This window comes from Acinonyx jubatus, chromosome A2, assembly GCF_027475565.1.
Source record: "Acinonyx jubatus isolate Ajub_Pintada_27869175 chromosome A2, VMU_Ajub_asm_v1.0, whole genome shotgun sequence".
Lineage (NCBI taxonomy): Eukaryota > Metazoa > Chordata > Mammalia > Carnivora > Felidae > Acinonyx > Acinonyx jubatus.
The window spans coordinates 42,646,652-42,653,822 of NC_069383.1; the positions used below are offsets into that span (position 1 = coordinate 42,646,652).

Below are 7,171 nucleotides of genomic sequence, written 5' to 3' on the forward strand. Positions count from 1 at the left end.
TCCTGTCACTATCAATTCCTAATTGTCTCTCCAATAAATCTGCTCTCTTTTCTCTTCATTGCTACTGAGACCAGCTTAGTCTAACTGTTCCTTATCTTCCATTAGAACTAGTACAGTAACCCCCAGCCAACTTCTCCTCCTGTCACCCCCTCAAACGTTTTCTCATATCCCTACCACCATCTCCCTTCCACACTCTTCCTTCTAGCAAATCCAGAACATGAATTGTTTTCCTTCTGCACCAGGCTTTGCTCACCTTGCTCTGTTTCTCCACAGTACTCTTCCCCCACCCAATCCCTACCATTTTACCTGTGCAGAAAATCACTCATCCATCGAAATCTAGCCAGGATCCTGGCAAGCTTTTCCTGACTACAGACAAAATAATTTATTCCCCTAATTCCGTCTTTTGATTTAGTTCTGCTTATTTTTTTGTGTTTTTCTTTTTCTTTTGTTTTATATTCACATAACTAAATGCACTGTGCCTTGCATTTTTGGGGTGTTGACTGCTCTCTGCACCAATGCTTGAGGAAAGGAAGTGTCACTTCTTTATCTTTATCTTCAAGGCATCAAACACAGCAATCCAATGGAGTTATCAATAAGTATTGTTGAACTGAACTAGTATTTCCAAAATTATTTGGCTAGCTTGGGAAATTTGTTAAATTCTGCATAATATAGTGACTTTTAAATTTCTTTAAGTTTATTTATTTATTTTGAGAGAGACAGAGACAGCACAAGTGGGGGAGAGGGAGAGAGAGAATCCCCAGCAGGCTTCTGGCTGCCAGTGCAGAGCCCAACTCGGGGCTTGGATCACAAAACCGCAAGATCATGACCTGAGCCGAAACCAAGAGTCAGACACTTAACTGACTGAGTCACCCAGGCACCCCCATAATAAAGTGACTTTTAAATTTGGTTTTAGACTTTTAACCTACAACATTTTATTTAGTTGTTTGTTTGTTTTGGCTTGTTTATTTATTTTTGAGAAAGATAGAGAGGAAGGGGCAGGGGGACAGAGAGAGAGAGAGAGAGAGAGAGAGAGAGAGAGAGAGAGTGAGAGACAGAGAATCCCAAGCAGACTCCGCACCATTAGTGCTGAGCCCAGTGCAGGGTTTGAATATACGAACTGTGAGATCATGACCTGAGCTGAAACCAAGAGTCGGGCACTTAACCAATTGAACCACCCAGGTGCCCCTAACCTACAGCATTTTAGAATTCAGCTATCTGTTTGATGCATTGCTTTTTCTACCTCGTCTCTCCTAATGTTTCCTCAGCTGGTTTTCAATGATCAATTATTTTTAATTATTATTCTACTATGCTATCAATCCAATATGTTAGATAATTATTATGTTCTATATTATTAATTATTATTTTCAATTATTAGTAGATCCCCTCAGTAGAGCTAAAAAGGAATGAAGAAACCAGCTGTGTGTTTTTGGATCAGGAGCTTTTACTGCTTTTCTTTCCAAGTGTTATCTTGATCTTGTGACCACAGAGAGCTGCCACAATAAAAAAAAAAAAAAAAACAAAAAAAAACAAACACTTTTCTGGGCACCTGGGTGGCTCAGTTGATTAAGCATATGACTCTTGATTTAGCTCAGGCCATGATCTCTAGGTTGTGGGATTGAGACCCACATTCGGCTCTGTGCTGACAATGTGGAACCTGCTTGGGATTCTGTCCCTCCCTCTCTTTCTGCCCCTCCCTTTCTGTCTTTCTCTCTCTCTCTCTAAAAATAAATAAACATTAAAACAACAAAAACAAAAAACCTCACACTTTTCAAACAAACATTCAGTGCAAAAAGCAAGCATTCAGACATCTCCAAGTCTTGACATTTTTTCTTCCTTCTCTAGACAAGTGGGTCCCAGCAGAAAAAAGAATGTCTTCACCTCACTGGCTCTCCAATGATGCCATCAACACTTGCTTCTTTAAGTTGCCTGACAACGTGGCCTAGGAGCACTGTCTCCCTGGGAACTGCCAGCTCCGAGGTAAGGATTGGGTGCTCTGGAGGGCATAGAGGGCACTCCCCGTCTCTGTGCATGGCAGCCTGGCTCAGTGTGGGTTCTGGAGCCCAACTCCTCACTTCAAATCCTAGCTCCATTATTTACAACTCACATGCCCATGAGCAAGTTATTCAGCCCCTCCGTGCCTCCGTTTCCTCATCTGTAAGATTGGGCTAATACTAACTATCTTCATATGGTTAGTGAGAGTGTAATAAAATGATGCACATAAAATGCTTATAACAGGATCCTTTGCCTCCCAACATTATAAGCATTCAACAAACGTTTGCTGCTATCATTACCCCAGAACTTAATTTCTACTTTTCTGGAAGGACATCAAATTAGGTTTTTCTATTTTCTGGAATTGGCTCACCTCAGTTTCAAGATGTGAATTTTTAGAAAGGGCATCAAGATGAAAAGACAGAATCATGCTCTACTGTGACTTTTTCTAGAGGAAAAAAAGTTGTTAGTTCTTTATTTTTCTGTGTCTTTAGTCTGCATCATTTTTCATATCTAACAGAATGGAAAGTATCTCTTGCTTCTGATATTTCTTTAAAAAAATCACTCTCCCAGAATTCTAAATGCTTTTCTGAATTAAAAGGTCCTTTCTACCTTCTTATGCTGGATTGTTTCTTGATTTAGATTAGCATCTTCGAGCATAGACTGAGTCCTTCCATTTGCTGTGGAGGCTTGATGTTTGTTTTACCTTTTTCTTCTCCGGCCGGCATTAGGGGAGGTCTTAATTGGTTGGTTTGGCTTTCTTCTTCGATAAGGTCCCGTGTAGGGACATCTGTGGGAAGAGGTCAGGGTTGTGGATGTGTGTTCGCGTCTGGGCTGAGGTGTGGGGGTGAAGACACTCTGACAGTGTGCTGTGTGGCAGGAGGAGGAATGGAGGAAGATGAAAGGAAACATTGGGAAAGAGTCCCTTAGAGATACAGCCATGGAACTGCACTGACAGGTGCATGATTGAGTGTGTCAGGCCATTTCTGACACTCTCTGCTCACCTCCCGTTCCCAGAAGGAAGTAGCTGGGGGAAGGGACTTAATGCTCATGGAGCACCTGATCCACCAACCTTGTGCCCGGTGCCGGGTAGGGCACAAGCGTGGACTCTATCTCCTTCCCACCCCTGAGAAGTTCATGGTGTTATCTCTATTTCTCAGATGAGGAAGTTGTGACTTTTCAAAAGCTGCACTACTACGGAGGTCCGGAAATGGGTTCAAACACAGGTCTCTCGGACAGCAGAGCCTATCCTCCTATATGCTGTACCCCTTGTAGCCGAAATAAAAGGTTTAAAGATCATGTACCATTTGATGCAGGAGATAGTCAAGTGTGGGAACATGCATCCATGGTGATCCTCTTTCTGGAAGTCTTGGGCCTGTCACTCTCCCGGCCCACCAAGATAATTTCCTAAGTACTTGGTAGTTGTTAAAGGAGTTTAAAAAGATCTGTTAGACAACTTTTCCAGGGAAACGTCGATCAGCTAAAATGATTCGAGATAAGGGTGAGCAGATGTCAAAATAGACCACCAAGGAGCCGAGAAGCCTGAGGAAATCTGGAAGGATGCTGAGGTATGAGAAGTGGAAGGGAGACAGATTCAGATTTAGGAAGCCACAGGCAATACCAACACCTGTCAGAGAAGTTTAATCGTTTTTGCTTTTGATCCATTCACTTAGAGTCCGAGACTCTCAAGATGCTGGATGGAGAGCAACTACCCTGCCAAAAAGGGAGAGAGAACATTCTTCTTCGGTAGGTTTTTTTTTTTTTTTAATCCTTCGCCTTCAAATAGGGAGAAACGGGGAGACAGGCTAACTTCACCCCTTGTGGTGTGCACCTCTTGATCCAGAAGCGTGGGCCTATGTGATGACACGGAAGAGAGTGTGTGGAAACATCCTCCTGCACGAGCCACACATGGATCACACGGCAGCTTCTGGGGCCAAAGGAGCTTCAAGCACCCCTCAGTTGTCAGCAGAGAACAGAAAGTCTTGAAGCCCAGAACTTCCAGGCACATGTCTCACTCTTATATTTTAAAAAGCCTATTACATTGGTTTTAACAACTCGCTAAGTTTAGATGATTTCTATTTTATGTGGCCGCTTTGAAGCATGCATATATTTCTGTTTACAGTGGGGTCTATTTATAGAACGACCAAAATGGCCAATGACACCACGTGTCCATCACAACCAAGAAGCTAAAAGCTTATGGAAGTGTTGATATTTCTGCTCTCAAACTCACGATTGAGTTACTTAGCTGCTTTATTCAGGGCTCTTAGCAAAATGAAAGGGTGTTAAAAAGAATCCATCAATGAGTCCCAGGACAAAGTTTTATCAGCAAACACAATTTTGAAGTACTAACTATCCACAAATCAGATGACGATCGTAAGTTAAACTTCGATGGCCTTGTTAAAGGATGTGTCAACAGAGACACAATCTATGCTATAATCAACTTTAGTCAACTAACAAACATGAATGACAACTTTCAGTCCTTCATTTAACATGTATTTATTGCAATACTTAAAAATATTGAAAAATATAAAAGCCCTCGTAATATCCTTCTCCCAAGTTCCATAAGCACTGGGACCCAGCATAAATTGTTGCTTTGAATTTTAAGTAGATTTTCGATGTAGTTTATTGGACAACTGGGATACTTTCATGGCCCATGTTTTGTCACCCTATTACCGGCACCTAACACGTATTGGGTATTCAATAAATGTGTTAAATTAAATTGAGCCTTTTTCAATTTAAGCAGTATTCATTGTGTGTTTAAATTTATGTGCGCAGGTCTGCAAATACAGCCAGGAATTAATCACTTCTAAACTTTGTGTCAATGTCTTAAAAAGCTGCATTTAATTTCCAATTAAGAGTATGGGAGAGGGGAAGTAATTTGACTAATGAGACAGAGAATCACAGCTTTTCTTTGGTTGACCAATGGATTGTGACTTTGATTGAAGTGTCTCCGCTGAATCAATCTGTGACCTGCACAGAGTGGAGTTTTACCATCCTGGAGGACTGGATGGTGTGGAAAGAGCTAATAGAAAGAACACAGAATATCTGACCTCAGACACATTTTTAAAATATGATGGTGTTGATAGTCCCTTCTGTTTCAGTTCTGGCTCTGTATCTTCCCTTTATAGTTAAAAAAATTTTTTTTTGAGGACAGAAATGGCCAAGTGATGATGACTCTTCATCAGAAACTCAGATTTTGCTGGCATTACACACATAGATTGCATTGTGAGCACTTTCATCTGATTCCAAATAACAGACACTAAGAGGCTTCCTGTCAAGTTTCCAGAGAGAGGTTGGAGATAGGAGGAAGCTCCTCTGTTTTAATTTGATTGATTGGTGACCTACATTCGAAATGGCACACTTCTAAAAACATAGGCAATTACCCCTTCTCCAGTTAGATATTACCAAGAAAACAGCAATGTTAGAAAGATACGAATAGTTATAAATTAATTCACCGTATTAACTGAGCTGTTACTATGTTCAGCCCATCTCTGAGCATTAGATCTTCACAACTGTCCTCTGAGGCAGGCATTGTTCTGGTTGTCTGTTGCTGTAAAACAAGTCAGCCCAAACTCAGCGCCTTAAAAGAAGCCCCTGCCCCTCATTTTCTTGTAGTGCTTTACAAGGCCACTTCAAGTGCGTTTTAATCGACCCACAACTGCAAAAATCCTGGGTGCGGATCACCACCATGGAGCGGAAGGAGCTAAAACCACCATGGAGCTCACACCATGGAGCGGAAGGAGCTAAAACAAACCATTACAGTCATGGTGTTCAAAACTAGCGGGGAGATGAAGGGCTGTGAAGACGAAGAAAGTAGTTGGGGAGAAGGGGTCTGGGAAGGCTCCCCCGAGAATGCAGCACTAAATGAGGAAAGAGTGATGTTTGGCTCTCTAGGGGGAATGGGGCTCCAAACGGAGAAAGACAACGCGCAAAGGGGTGAGGGAGTAAGAAACAGAGATTTGGGACTTATACTCTCAGAGGTGGTGAAGGCAGAGTGGGTTGTCAGAGTGGACGGGATTTGAGGCGTGGGGGCACCATTGACCTCAGTGTCCGTGCCTTTAAAGTGGCAATAATACTTGCCTTTTTATGTTTGTTTTGAAATTTGGATGAGAGAGAATGTCTTTGAAACCCCTGGCATTTAATAAATACAGAAAAAGAGATAGTTTTGTTATCCTGTATGAGGGACAGAAGATGAATACAGCAAAAATTATGGGGTCAAATAGAGGAAGTGGACTTAACTCCTCTAAGCTCGGATATCCTATTTGCAGATCTTGTTCCGTTAGTAATTCCTGAAAGTAATAATGGGAATCCACTATAGAAGTCCACTATGGGGGTCCAAGTGGAAATCATGCATTTGCTCATGATATTCATGCAGGCTCATTCAGTCGTTTCAAGTGGGAAGTTTCCTGCCTTTGAAAGGGTACAGTTTACGGGGCACCTGGGTGGCTCCAACTTCGGCTCAGGTCATGATCTCATGGTTATTGAGTTCGAGCCCCTCGTGGGGCTCTGTGCTGACAGTTCAGAGCCTGGACCTGCTTTGGATTCTGGGTCTCCCTCTCTCTCCCTGCCCCTCCCCCACTTGTGCGCGCTCTCTCTCTCTCTCAAAAATAATGAACATTAAAAAAAAAGTTTAAAAAAAATAAAAGGGGGAGGTCTAGGAAACACTGCTGGGGACAACATGAGAGGTATCACGCATGATTTGCATTATGGGAAGATCCCTTTTGCTTCTCTGCTCCTTCATTGAACAGCAGGGCTGCTGTACCTGTAGAATTGTGGTGGGGAGGGGAAGGCAGGGCCACCAGGGGCGTGGACTCTGGTGACTGTCAGATCCTCAGATGAAGGGAAAAGGATGCGCTGGAATTTGGTGGTTGATTCAGACCTGTCTTTTCTGAGTTAGGAACAGACACTAGGAAAAGACATAATGTATCATTTTCTTTTTAAATAGTCTGTTTCATTAGGTTAAATCTGTATGAGTTTTTCTTGATTCTGTAGAAACATCCTGAAATGAACACCTGTCGCTCTTGCTTGTTGGTGTTGAGGGGCATTTTCTACTCTCTCCAGTGTCTGTGGGTATTTTCCTGGGAATGCTTCAGAGACTGTGTCCGGCTGTGCTAACCAGCTGCCACCTTCACTCCCCGGGCTTTCCCTCGCCCCACTTCACCCCTTCACTGGGAGCGATTTC

The 7,171-nt window shown here is 42.6% G+C and overlaps 1 long non-coding RNA gene across 1 annotated transcript; it reads left to right on the forward strand.

Moving 5' to 3' along the window:
* Positions 1–747: 747 nt before the first annotated feature.
* On the forward strand, positions 748–6,118 carry LOC128314628 (uncharacterized). Its single transcript, XR_008296490.1, has 3 exons — positions 748–1,977; positions 3,663–3,735; positions 5,605–6,118. It is a non-coding gene; the product is annotated as an uncharacterized LOC128314628 (long non-coding RNA).
* The last annotated feature ends 1,053 nt before the right edge of the window (positions 6,119–7,171 follow it).